Below are 14,764 nucleotides of genomic sequence, written 5' to 3'. Positions count from 1 at the left end.
AGAGAGAGAGAGAGAGAGAGAGAGAGAGAGAGAGAGAGAGAGAGAGAGAGAGAGAGAGAGAGAGAGAGAGAGAGAGAGATTGGTCTCAGCCTTTCTAGATTTCATTCTTGATTCAGCTTGGTTAGGCTGGGCATGCCAGAGATCAAGAGATCAGGAAAGCTCAGAGACAAACTCCCAACCCAGAGAGGCAGTTCCAGGGGTGGTACAAAAGCCCCCTCTCCTTCCCTTGCCTGCCTTTTATTTTCCCTGCTCTCCATTCTGTGGCTTGGGCTCCGGTACATTGGTGACTCTCACACTGATTCTGGCTGCTCTTGGACACAGCAACAGGGCAACAGACAGGAGACTGTAAGGGGTAAAAATGGGTTTTGGTTGGGTGAATATTAAAGGTTTGGTTGCCAGGGAATTGAATAATTGTCAATCCCTAATTAAAGAATAACCTTATAGAAGTTTATTTACAAGTTAGAAGAGGAAAATAAAATAAGAAAATTAGAGGGAGGATAGGATAGGATAAACAATTTAACACACTAAATAATTTGCTCCAGCCTCCTTGTTCAACCCAAGCAGATCTAATTGATCCTCAGTCTGAGGAGGCTCAACCTTAAGTCCAAGGCCAGAGATGAATGAAGCAGATGCTTCAATCACAGAATCTCTTTAGAAAGAGCAGTTTCTTTAGAGACGTCCAGGAAGATTTAGTCTTTACACTCACCTAGTCCAAGGTCTCAGCCAGTGGTCTGAGCTCTTTCAAGTCCTCGTCACCCACAATAAGAAGAAGCGAGCAGCCAAGAGAGGGGGCCCCAGAAGTTCTTTCAATTTATCCAGGCCAATTCTTTCATTACTTCCTGTGCCTTCATCTTAGTTTATGTGTCCAAACACAACAGACACTTTTCTTAGGACTGCCTAAGGGGCAGTCAGTTAATTCTGATTCATCACCCATTCTTGCACATGTGAGTCACAGATTTCCCTACTTGAGAGTTAAGTGGAGTTACTTACACTTTTGGTGACTAAATTTAAGATTAGGCAGGGTAGATTTAATCTCATTATCACATGACTGACACCTATATCCCTTTGGGCTCTGGCTTGTTGGTGACTCTCACACTGATGCTGCCTGTTCTGGGACACAGCAACAGGGCCACAAGCATGTGACTGACACCTACATCCCACCTCGGGGGCCCTGGGGATCCAGGCTGTACTGGGGTCCCCTAGTGATTTCCCTTCACAGCTAGAAATTCCTTGGCTTCCTTCAGAGCATTCTCGAGCTGCTTCTCTCAATCCTCCGTTCAGCTCTTACAGACTCAGCTTCGCTTGCTGGCTCTGACACTGACCAGGGGCGGGACCTTTGGGCCCCTCCCTTCTCTGTGTGTCAGTTTCCTCCTGTAACTGACCAGAGGGGGCTCTTCATTGTGATGTGGCTTTCAGCCCTCTGTGCTCTGCCTTGGGCTGCTCTAGGAAGTGGTGACATTCAAGGATGTGGCTGTGGACTTCACGCGGGAGGAGTGGCGCCTCTTGTCCCCTTCCCAGAAGGAGCTGTACAAGGAGGTGATGCTGGAGAATGCCCGGAACCTGCTCTCTGTGGGTAAGGAGCCTCTCCCAGTTGCCCAAGTCTGCTATTCAAGGGAATATCACCCTCAACAGCAGGCAGGGTTGGGAATAGTTTGTAGTCATGAGGAAGGGAGGAGGGTTGGTATGCTAAGTCCCAGAGCCAGGGCCCTCCTGCTGCCTGGTTCTCTTGTAAAAGGACTTTGCATTGTGTAATAGGACCTTGGGGGCTCCTTTTGGTATTCCTGAAGTCCGAGAGCAAACACATGTTGGAGAATCTCAGATGTGGAAGTAACTTCAGAGCTGATTCTGTCTTGCCTCTCCCTAGCCTGGACTTGTCTCCTAAACACATCTAGGAAACTGTTCAGGAGGGTTTTCCTCCAACCCTCTTCCCCCCGAGGGTGTATCTACTATTGGGGATCTTTTTCTCTTTAACCAGCATAAACTCATAGCTCCTAGGTATACCCAGGAGAGATGGTTTGTCCTTAGTCTTCCTTATTGCCCTAAGCCTCCAACAGAGCCAGTGAGGAAGGGAGGGAAGGGTTGAAGTATTTATAATGACCTGCTGTTGTCCTAGGGCTCTGCTGGGGGTTTTCTTTATAATATTATGACACTTATTCCTCACCTTCATCTTCTTAATTCAATGACACAATTATCTGCATTTTACAGATGAGGAAATAGATTTGATTAAGTCAGTTGTTCTGAGGGACCCATATAGGAGCTGTTTGTGGTGAAATGTAAACTGAGGCCTCCCTGCCTCTAATTCCTGTTCCCTTCCCACTCCCTTCTAACTGCCTCTCATTTCCAGATAATGGAAAACTATGAACTGAGTCCAGCCTCCTCTGAAGAAAATGCCCTAGATCTTAACATTCTGGTTCCAGATTGGTTCCCTGATCTTCTCCCCTTCTCCTCTCCCCACCCTAAGTACTGTGGAGACTCCCCTCATGGAGTCCCTATAAGCCTCCTGTAGGCTTTGCTTGCCCTCCTCTGTGATTGTCAGGATGAATGGACTGGTCGAGAGATAAATTTGGGCCCAAAGAGGATTGTTGAGTTCCCCAGAAGAGGAGGCAAAGAGTCCATGAGGCTCAGAGAGGTGTCAAGGAGGGAGGAGCAGGCAGGTTGATGAGACAAAAGCTGATCTCTCGGGATCCCCGTGTCTGGGCCTTCATACTGATCCAGTACACTGACCTTTGGACTCAATTTGGGAATGTAGGAATTTCTGCCAGAATGGACCAGAACAGGATTGGCGGGAGGGATCTGTTACTCAGTCCAATTGCCCCAGCAGGATAATATGCACATCCTAGCCTGGGCTCCTGCATTACAGACACTGAGGGATGAGGGCAGACTCCTTTGGGAACCCCCTGGACAATCTCTGAGTGGAGTCACTGGACTCCCCAACCTTGTACTAAAGAGAACTCAGTAACAAGCTTCTCTCCATCCTCCTCCCTGACTGATTCTCCCTTGCCCAGGGCTTCTAGCTCCCCAAGAAGACATGATCTCTTATTTAGAGCAGAGGGAAGTACCATGGATGCTGGAGCAAGAAAGCCTGAGGAGCTGCTGCCCAGGTGAGGGAGGGGAAAATAGGTGTGGGAGAGTCGGAGTGACTAGAGGCTTTTGTGTGCTCTGGTGAAGCCAGGGCTAGATTTGGGGGCAGGAGGATCCAACTTGGAATTCTTTTTCAGAGTTTTAGTAGTGGCTCCCTGGGCAAGTCACTGAACCCCTGAGCCTCAGTTTCCCTATCAGTAAGATGAGACTGTTGGACTCCATTTCCTATCAGCTCCCTTCATGGGATCAGTCTATGACCCTCTAATAAGTCAGTGTTTGGGACTGAAGGGCTTAGAAATCTCTCTCAGGTAGCAGAAAGGCTGAACTTATTCTCTCTGAGATCTTTGGTATTCAGAAACGTGAGTCCTTGGTCTGTGCTGCATCCTGGGCTAAGTTATAGAGGATGTAAAGGGCTGCAGTGGATATCCCCGCCCTCCTGTAGCTCACCCTCTGCTGGAGCAGATAGCAGCAGGCCCACAGTTCTGTGGAAGCCCTCTAGATCCCAGCTCCAGGGCAACCCATCTGGAGAGAGAAGGATGTAAAGAGAAGGAGAAGTAGAGAGGCTAATGGGGGAGGTGGTTTTAGGCTTCAGGAGAGCCAGATTGAGGATTCTGAGGGAAAGTATAGCAGAGGAAACAAGGGAAAAGCACTGGCACAACTGACTGTAAATGGCCATCTCTAATATTTTAGCCCTGAACCAGACGACAGATGTTGGACAGTATCTCATGGGTTGAAAGAGATAAAGTGAGAGTGTTTGGAGCAATGGGGAGAAATGGTTTATTTTTTTCCAGAGGTATAGAGTCATTAGCTCATTAGTATGGGAAAGACTAAAGATGAAAGAATAATGAGGGCTCTGCAGGGAGGACTATGTTTCTTTACCCATGGAAAGAGATTTTCTTTAGCTAGAAGAATAACATATGGGGACATGAGAGCTTATTTGGGATCTTCATGACTGCATCTGCTCTCTTTCCAAATGAGTTACTGTTGACTACTGAGAAATAAGGGCAAGAGAGAGACACAAACATGGCTGAGGCCAGAGCATGAATTTGCCTTCTGGTAGAGAGACCAGCAAGGATCCTGTTAGAGCCTGGGCCTGACATAAGCCCTGGGCCCAGTCAGTAAACATATATTAAATAATAAATATGTTCTGGGAACTGTGCTAAGCCCTGAGCATTCAAAGAAAGGGAAACACTAGTCTTGGCTGTCCAGGACCTTCCAATCTAGATCCCAGACTTGGAGGTGGCTTAGAAAGGAGCAACATATCCTGAATCTCACTCTGAGATGATCCAGGGAGAATGGAATGTTGGGGAATGGAAATGCATTTAATGCAACTGGGAAATCAGGAAATGGAGGAGTGAAGAGAATGAGTTTAAGGATAAAAGTAGTTAAAGGAGGAAATAATTCGAATTCTAATGATAAAAATAAATGCAAAAAAGTGCTGAATTTCTTCAGATCATTTCAGATACTGGAACAAAAAATAAGGTTGAAAGCAGTCATGAAGGGAATTACCTGATGCTTACAGAGAAATTAAATTATGAAATAATGGGAATATTTAGTCTACGTGCACCCAGTGATGTTATATCTACAAAGACAGGATTGAATGTATAGACAATAAAAATGAAAGCAAAAAGATTGAAAGTAAATTGTCTCATACTGTGGACAAGTCACAAGATTTGGTCTCAGCTGCCAGGATTTTGGGTCAAGTCACTCTTCCAGCCTTTCTGAGGTCCTGATCTGAGTTAGGAATGTAGTAAAGTTAGCCTGTCCAAAATGCAATACTATTTATGGAAAACCAAATGTGATTACATGGGAGGCTATTTATTATTTAAATTGTTCATTAGCTTTGAGTATGGATTATTTCAAAGTATGGATTATGCCTATTTAAGTTGGAAGACTTTTCTTCTTATCTGAAGAAAAAGGAAATAAAGTGGTTTATGTTTTGACAGTCAAGGAAAGGAGATAGTTATATATATCTCTCTCTATATATAGAGTATATATAACTCTCTATATAATTTTACTGATTGTTTCTTTTAGGAGGTGAGATCAGACCTGAAGTGAAGGCAAATCCAACAGAAGTGAGCCTTCCTATGGAAAAAATGGACCTACAAAGATTCATGAGTGATGGTCCTGATTACTTTGCTTTCAGAGAATTCTGTGTTGCACCTCAAAATTCATCTCATATTGATCATCAAAGAATGCACAGTGAGGAAAAATCTAGTGAATGTAATCAGTGCAGAAAGATGTTTATGTACAGGGTCAGTCTTGCTGAACATCAGAGAATCCATACTGGGGAGAAACCTTATGAATGTAGGCAATGTGGAAAGACATTCAGTATGATCTCCCATCTTGCTGTACATCAAGGAGTCCACACTGGGAAGAAAAATTATGAATGTAAGCAATGTGGAAGGACATTCAGTACGAGCTCCCGACTTATTGTACATCAGAGAGTCCACACTGGGGAGAAACCTTATGAATGCAAACAGTGTGGAAAAACATTCAGTCAGAGCTCCAATCTTGCTGTACATCAGAGAGTCCACACTGGGAAGAAACCTTATGAATGCAAACAGTGTGGAAAAACATTCAGTATGAGCTCTAGTCACACTGTACATCAAAGAACACACACTGGGGAGAAACCTTATGAATGCAAGCATTGTGGACAGACATTCAGTCGGAGTGCCCATCTTGCTCGACATCAGAGAGTCCACACTGGGGAGAAACCTTATGAATGCAAACAGTGTGGAAAGCTTTTCAGTATGAGCTCGAATCTCATTGCACATCAGAGAACACACACTGGGGAGAAACCTTATGAATGCAAGAATTGTGGAAAGACATTCAGTCACAGTTCCTATCTTACTCAACATCAGAGAATCCACACTGGGGAGAAACCTTATGAATGCAAACAATGTGGAAAGGCATTCAGTTGCAACTCCAGCCTTGCTTATCATTTGAGAACCCACACTGGGGTGAAACCTTATGAATGCAAACACTGTGGAAAAGCATTCAGTATGAGCTTCAGTCTCACTGCACATCAGAAAACACACACTGGGGAGAAACCTTATGAATGCAAGCAGTGTGGACAGATGTTCAGTCGGAGTTCCCATCTTGCTGTACATCACAGAATCCACACTGGGGAGAAACCTTATGAATGCAAACATTGTGGAAAGGCATTCAGTGTGAGCTTCAATCTCACTGCACATCAGAGAACACACACTGGGGAGAAACCTTATGAATGCAAGCAGTGTGGACAAACATTCAGTCGGAGTGACCATCTTGCTGTACATTACAGAATCCACACTGGGGAGAAACCTTATGAATGCAAACAGTGCGGAAAGGCATTCAGTTTCAACTCCGGTCTTGCTTATCATCAGAGAACCCACACTGAGGAGAAACCTTATGAATGCAAGCAGTGTGGACAGACATTCAGTCGGAGTGCCTATCTTGCTGTACATCAGAGAGTTCACACTGGGGAGAAACCTTATGAATGCAAACAGTGTGGAAAGCTTTTCAGTATAAGCTCTAGTCTCACCGTACATCAGAGATCACACTTGGGAGAAACCTTATGAATGCAAAGTTTGGAAAGGCATTCAGAAATAACTCCAGGTTTGTCCTATATCAGAGAATTAACACTGGGGAGGAACCTTAAAAATACAAGCCATGTGGGAAGATGTTTGCGTGCAGCTCCAGTCTTGCTTTTGTGAAAGAAATTTACCCTACCCTCTTTCTGGGGTGGTATAATTGGTATGAACCTGAACTTGACTCAGAGGCAAGGGCTGAGTGTTGGAAATTATTGCGTGAGGATAGAATGCCAGCAAGAAAAAGACATCATGAGATCAAGGCAGGGTAATGTCTCCTACATTACACCATGTATTGCCCCCCTGAGTGGCCCAGGCAAAATTGAAAGCCATGGTGGGCTCCTGAGATGAGATGTGTGAGAGTTAGTGGGCAGAGAAAAGGTTTATTAAACTGAGGAAAGAGTAGATATCCAAGCTCTTCTCTTTCAATTTTGCTGTTGACTGAACTTCCCTCTGAGCATAGCCCTGAGGATGCCCTAATGGTGGCCACAGAATAGCAAGCATATTTCCTATTTTTCCATCTTTTCCCCCTATTACCATAGATTAAATAAAATTAATTTAGCACCAGTCATAATTTTCCATGTTATACTATACATCACAGAAACCAGAGACATTCACACTGAACTCTCACCTTGCTCAAAATCAGACAGTTCTTTATTGCCATATGCTCTCCTCAGATTAGACCCAAATGGGCACATGATTTAGACCTAAAGTGTGATCCCATAAGAAAATTAAGGGAGTGTGGAATAGTTTATCTTTCAGATTAGATTAATGATAAAGGAAGAATTCAGGGGAAGGTGAGTAGCTCAGTGGATTGAGAGTCAGGCCTAGAGATGGGAGGTCCTGGGTTCAAATCTGACCTCAGACACTTCCCAACTGTGTGACCCTGGGCAAGTCACTTAACCCCCATTGCCCTCCCTTACCACTCTTCCACCTAGGAGGCAGTACACAGAAGTTAAGGGTTTAAAAAAGTTAAAATAAAGAATTCATGACCAACTAAGAAATAGATAACATTATGAGCTCTAAGGTAGGTCATTTTTATTATATTAAATTAAAAACTTTACAAACAAAATAATTGCTGTCAAGATTAAAAGTGTAAACAAGAAATTATTTGCTTTACAATATGTCTAATTAAATACTTCAGTTTCTCAAAATTCTAACCCTATTGTCAAATGCTTTAATTCATCATTTCTTGGCACCTAGATCTAAAGAGTTAATTTAGGAAGGAAATAATGTCTTTTGTAAAGGGGAAAATTAGGGTTTGGTTGGACTGAATATAAAAAAAAGGTTGGTCACCAAGAATTGAATAAATATCAATTCTAAAATGATTTTAACAATTTATAATATATAGGAGAGAGTAAGAGAAAATCAGAAATAGGGTATGATAACTAACCTAACACTAAGTAATTTGCTCCAGCCCTTGGCTCAACCCAGGCAGGGCTAACTAGTCCTCCTTTGGAGAAACATTAGTGTTTGGTCTGAGGGACAAGGACAAATATAGAAAGGCTTCAGTCATGAAGCCTGTCTCAAGAAGAGTCCCTTCAGAATCATCCAAGAAGAGTCAGTCTTTACACTCACCATATATAGTTCTAAGGAAGAGATTGAAGAACAGACTCACAGAGTCCAAGGTCCCAGCCAGAGCTACTCTAGGTCCAGTTCCAAGCCAAAGAATGAATAAGAAGTCCCCCAAAGGAAGTTGTCACTCCCTTTTAAAGGCGCTTCTTTTGTGTCACTTCCTGTGCCTTCCTCTATGTGCCCAATCACAACAAACCCTTTGCTTAGGACTGCCCAGAGGGCAGTCAATCAATTCAGATTCACCACCCACTCTTGCACATGTGGGTTGCAAACCTCCCCCACTTAAGTGTAAGTGGGGTGTTTACATTTTTAGTGGTTAGAACTAAAAATGGGCAGGGTAGATTTAATCTCATTATCATACTTTGCTCTGTGCAAATCATTTGTAATTAGCATCATTTCCTATATAAAGTTTTTCAAAAAATTCTTGTAAAGCAAAAATTAAAAGATAAAAAATAATATTGTGTATTTCAAATATGAACTAAAATTATTGACATTCCAATGACTTCTATTCAGTCATTATCAAAATAATTATCTTACATAGAAAATCACCATGCATCTGTCAGCTTGACATTCTGCACTAATTGTACACACAGGCCAGTGTAATAACTGATACAATTATACTCATTCTACAATTTCTAAACCTATCACTTACATATCAAATGTTAAGCTTATTTTGCATTAACGCCTGTGCAACATATGTGGTGAAAGTTTATCACACCAATATAGAACTCAAAGCTAGATAGGTTTGTTGGGAGGAGGCCAGACTCCCAATAAAGCTGGACAGTGGTCAAATCAAGAGAAGAGACCCTGAGCCTTAGGAGATAACTTCTTTTTTTGACATTAAATAATTTTTATATTTTTTAGAAAAATTTTCCATGGTTACATAAGTCATGTTTTTACTTTCCTCTTCACCCCCTCAACCCCCCGCCCCCCTCTGCTGTAGCCAATTTGTGTTTCCACTGGTTTTATTATGTGTGGTCAGTTAAGACTTATTTACACATTATTGATAGTTACATGGGTGTGGTCTTTTCAGGTCTACATCCCCAATCATGTCCTCATCAAACCAAGTGTCCAAGCAGTTGTTTTTCTTCTGTGTTTCTATTCCTATAGTTCTTCCTCTGAATGTGGGTAGTGTTCCTTTCCATAAATCCCTCAGAATTGTCCTGGGTCATTGCATTGCTGCTAGTACAGATGTCCTTTATATTCAATTTTACCACGGTATATCAGTCTCTGTGTACAATGTTCTTCTGGCTCTGCTCCTTTCACTCTGCATCAATTTCTGGAGGTCTTTCCAGTTCACATGGAATTCCTCCAGTTTATTATTCCTTTTAGCACAATAGTATTCCATCAACCGCATATACCACAATTTGTTCAGCCATTCCCCATTTGAAGGGCATACCTGTGCTTTCCAGTTTTTTGCCACCACAAAGAGTGCAGCTATAAATATTTTTGTGCAAGTCTGTTTACCCATGATCTCTTTGGGGTACAATCCCAGCAATGGTATGGCTGGATCAAAGGGCAGGCATTCTTTTATAGCCCTTTGGGTATAGTTCCAAATTGCCATCCAGAATGGTTGGATCAGTTCACAACTCCACCAGCAGTACCAATTTTGCCACATCCCCTCCAACATTCATTACTCTCCCCTGCTATCATTTTAGACATTCTGCTAGGCGTGATGTGGTACCTCAGAGTTGTTTTTATTTGCATTTCTTTAATTATTAGAGATTCAGAATGGTAATAAGATAAATTCAAGATAAATTCAAAATGGGTGAAAGACTTAAATATAAAGAAGGAAACTGTAAGTAAATTGGGTGAACACAGAATAGTATACTTGTCAGATCTCTGGGAACGGAAAGATTTTAAAAACAAACAAGGGTTAGAGAAAATTACAAAATGTAAAATAATTTTAGTTATATTAAATTAAAAAGTTTTTGTACAAAGAAAAACAATGCAACCAAAACCAGAAGGGAAACAACAAACTGGGAAAAAATCTTTATAACAAAAAATTCTGACAGAGGTCTAATTACTCAAATATACAAGGAGCTAAATCAATTGTATAAAAAATCAAGCCATTCCCCAATTAATAAATGGGCAAGGGACATGAATAGGCAATTTTCAGATAAAGAAATCAAAAGTATCAATAAGCACATGAGAAAGTGTTCTAAATCTCTAATAATTAAAGAGATAACTTCTTTATGCCAAGAAATCTGATGACAGTGACAGAAAATGAAATCATAATGAAAATAGAATGGATGCAAAATCATTCATATGGGCACCTTAACTAATGGCACAAGTGCTGATTCATCAGGTAAGTGTAAAAAAGATCACTGGGGGATAACTTTGCAGTACTCTCAGAGTCTTGGTGATTTTACTCATGATGATGGTGAAATAACAGGAGCAATTTTGGTTAACTAATATTTGAAATGAAGATTAGCCCTCTACCTTCTGTGTGACTTGTCTTGTTCTACAAACAAGATCATCCTTTCTCTTTTTGTCTGACCATCTTGTTATACACCCACGGTGGGTTTAAGGATTTAAGGAAACTCCTGGGTTACAGGCTTAAGGTCAGGATATAAACAAGATTTGGTAGCACCCCAAAGTTTAATTTTCTTAGCTAATGTTTATAGTTTTTACAATGTAAACCATATTATTTGGATATGAACTCAAAACTAATTGTGTTATAAAAGTAATCATGAAAGCTAATGCTACTATAATAATAAAAGGGGTGGGGATTTCATGCTTTCACATACAAGGTCAAATATAATTATCCTAATAGGAAAATAGATGTGAATTGAAGTGCTGCTACATTATAACTTATTTTAAGACACTTCCATCAAATTTAGATTTATCCATATAAATGGTATCCTACAGAATTTTCTCAAGAAAATCTTCTACTTTCAGATTAGTCTGTTGCCTAGGGTTTGTGGATATTTACCTATTCAGTAGGAGGGTCAATCCTGGACATGAAGGAGGTAAAAAGACAGGTGTTGAAGAGATGGGCAAAGTAGAGCCCCACAGATGAGCATGGGTATTCACCCAGGTAGATTTCAAGTCCTGGGGCAGAATTGAAGGTCTGAGAAAGAACAGGAAATAGGACCATCAGAAGGAAAGCTCTAAGAGTTTTTGTGACCAAGAGAAACTTCTTAGAAAGTGAGATGCTACCTGAGAAGACAGAATCCAAGAGGTCAAGTTGAACATGACATACATATTCCAAATAGTGGAGATATCTAAAGAAAAGGAAGATACAAGATGGAGCATCTTAACCAAGAATCATTCAGGAGGCCAATATCACTGCGCCAGAGACAGAGTAGAGAGGAGTTCTTGTGGGAGAAACACACCCAATTCTGTAGAAGAATCTCATCTCAAGAATGGAGACTCAAATTCTGTTTCATTTGTAAGAAAAGTATTTCATTTGAAGAAGTAGGTAATGGTTGTATAATAACTGGTGGAATAGTCTGGAGGCTAATCACATAGACTCAGGGCTGATGGACAAGTCCAGGGGCTAGTAGAGTAGCCTCTTTGCCTCTAATTGTATAGTGTAGCAGCTCTGTTGTACAGTGGCAGCTTCATTTATGGAGCAGCAACAACTGTAGAAGAGTAGTTTCACAGCTCTTTCAATTAGGGTTGGCATATTTGTTAGGATAAGGGAGTTAGTCATCTCCCATTCCAGAGAAATATTCAGCTTTCCTGAAAACCTTGAAACAGGGACATGGCCAAATTCAGGTGGAGGTGTGTTTTAGGGTGTGATGTCATAGGGAATAAGGAGCACGTGCAAATTTGGGGGATTCCTCTGGAATGCCAGAGCCCCAGTGAGCAGGCCCCTTGTTCCACGTTGTCTACCTTTTCATCCTTGGTCAATGTGGGAGAGATCTTCTTGTCTTTCTGGAATGAGAACATGGAGTGGGGGATGTGGCTATATGTAGTTAATGATATTACAGTTCTACGAATAATATGAGTACTTAATAAAGCCAACTGGACACAAAACTTATGCCCAGTACAGAATATTAAAGATTCCACACACAGAGTTGGTAAGAACTACCTATAATTCATGTCTGACTGATGCTGAAACTACATGTTGTTGTTGATGTTTAACCAGTTTTAACTATTGAGAAATGCCAGATTTCAGAGACTGAGGGTCCCTTTCCTCACTACCCCTCAGTGCCTGCTATAAGCTGTGATAATTAAAGTCTACACACCCCATCTTTAGATTTAATCACCAAAGGTGAGAGCATCTTCCAATTCTGGGAGGTCCTAACCCACGTGTGCTAGAATGAGTAACAATCAGAATCAACAGACTGCCCCCTACACTTTCTATGAGAAAGCTTCTATTGTGATTGGACACAAAGGCTAAGAGAAGGCACTGGAAGTGATATATGTGGCCCTTCCAAGGAGGGAAGGGAGGGAGTGAGCCTGGGGCTGGTTTGGTGAAGGAGACCTGAGGGAGGTTTGCTGGTTCCTGACTGAGACTGTTCCATGAGACTGTTCCATGTGGGTAAGTTAGGCTTACTCTCTGTCTCTTCCCTTGGCGTTTCTGGAGGCTCTACCCTCAGGGAGGCCTCTTTTGCCTCTCAAATTTTAAAAGGCCTTGTGGCTAGAAGCCTTGTTTAATTAACCTCTGTGCCCCAACTGCTGGGCCTCTAAATTCTTACCTGGTCTGGGCCTCTGGTCTGGGCCTCTGGTTTGGGCCAGAGTTTCTCTCAATTTTCCTACCTTCAACCTTCCTAATTGTAAACAAATAAACTTCCATAAAAGTCAATTCTGACTTGAGATTATTCTTAATTGAGGATTGATAATACCTCAATCCTCTGGCAAACACCTTTTAATATATTGAACCCATAAAACCATCTTTTCCCCCTTACAGAGCCCACATAAGAATGAAATATAAAACGTCTGGAAAGGGGGTTTGGGAATTCTTTAGGATGAAAGACAGTACTTAGCAAGTAGAGGCAAGGAAGAATCTTGATGTGCTGACCTGGGGGTACCATTGGAGGAAAGGGCCCATCCTTGGGCTTTAGAGGTTGGGCAGAGTGGAACTCATAGGTCTGGGAAGACACACCTAGAGTGGGCTGGATATAAGCGAGACCCTCAGGAGCTGATGTCACTCTTCCTTTTGGAAACCATCTCTTCAGGTGCAGGTCCCAGGTAAGTCTGGGCCAGGAACCCAGAAGGCACCAGACTTCTGCTGGCTCCCCTTTCCTTTGAGCCTCATTCTTCACTTCTTACCTCATGGTGAGCATCTTCTGAGACAATCTGGAACATGGCTGTCTCCTAGAACTAGATATTAGCTATCCACACTCACCTTCACATCCCAAATACCACAGGGAACCATCCCCAATTTTACCATTGAGTCACACTTTCCCTTCACATGTTGCCTATAACATCTCAGGTGTCCTATACCCCCCCCCCGGCCCCAGCTCTTGGTTAGAGGCTTGGTGATACTGCTCCCATCACAAGTCACTGTGAATTGACAATTTCTGAAATGGGGATGGGCCTGCCTTATTGGGTACTGTGAAAGAGAATTCTTAATTGTCTTTCCTGAGTTGACACTAACTTAAGTACCTCACTAGATTGTGAAGACAGGATTAACTCTCCTTTGTCTACCTTTTGATTGTATCAACACAAGCTTGAACTAGGTAGAGGAGCTGGCAAACCACTTAGTGAATTCACACCCCCACTTAGTGCTAGATGAGAAGCCAGCAAGATACTTGGAGAGCTCTGCCCTTTTTAAACTCAAATCAGTCAGAAACTTGTGAATTCTTTTAAGAGTTCAAAGCCTCAGAAACTGATCACAAAACTGAATCTTTTCATGAGAAATTGACCTTCAAAAGGTGAGAAGTTGATCCCACAGACACCTCCCCCTGGGCAGCACTGGACAATTGGAAACTGATTCGCCCCTGTGAAGAGGGGAGGAGATAGGAATTCAGCCCTGAACTCATTCTGGGAGTTGGCCTTTGAGAAGATAGTCTGAAGAGATTGTCTTCTGGAGAGAACCTTCTGACTGGGGAGAGTATTTGAGGGAATTTCTCTGGAAACTCTGGTTTGGTTCATGGGCTTAGAGATCAGCTTCAACTTATACTCTGATTCCTGGACTATTTCATTGGGTGAGTGAAACACTGACTCCTTTCCTAAGAGTCTAGCTTCTATCTTGGAGGAGGCCTCATGGTTACTTACTATCAGACCTCCTGGCTGAGGACCAGTGTAGGTATTTTCTCTAATCTCTTTCACATTTCTCTACTTTATTATTTCCTTTCTATTTTGGTAAATAAACTTCTGACTTGAGATATAATAGTTTCAGTGACCACGTTATTTCATATAATTTAAGTCCAGCCTTTGCAGTACTCAGTAGGAAGGATCAGGATTGGTATTCAGAAGGTGGCAGCAACCATTTGAATAAGACCCAGAGACAAGCAGTGAAAAGCAGAAAGGGTAAAACTCCTTCTTTGCTTATGTTGTCAAAGAATTTGTATAGTATTGGGATTAATTGATCTTTAAGTGTTTGATAGAATTCACTTGTGAATCCATCTGGCCTTGAGGAT

The 14,764-nt window shown here is 42.0% G+C and overlaps 1 protein-coding gene across 1 annotated transcript in view; it reads right to left on the bottom strand.

The window, feature by feature from the left end:
* The window catches only part of LOC123245934 (vomeronasal type-2 receptor 26-like), a 234,869-nt gene that overhangs the window by 123,609 nt on the left and 96,496 nt on the right, over positions 1-14,764 (bottom strand). The window lies entirely within an intron of this gene.

The sequence above is a fragment of the Gracilinanus agilis genome, chromosome 1, assembly GCF_016433145.1.
Source record: "Gracilinanus agilis isolate LMUSP501 chromosome 1, AgileGrace, whole genome shotgun sequence".
In the NCBI taxonomy this organism is placed as follows: Eukaryota; Metazoa; Chordata; class Mammalia; order Didelphimorphia; family Didelphidae; genus Gracilinanus; species Gracilinanus agilis.
Note: the sequence above shows the minus strand (reverse complement) of the source record. Positions and strands in the feature narration are given on the sequence as shown.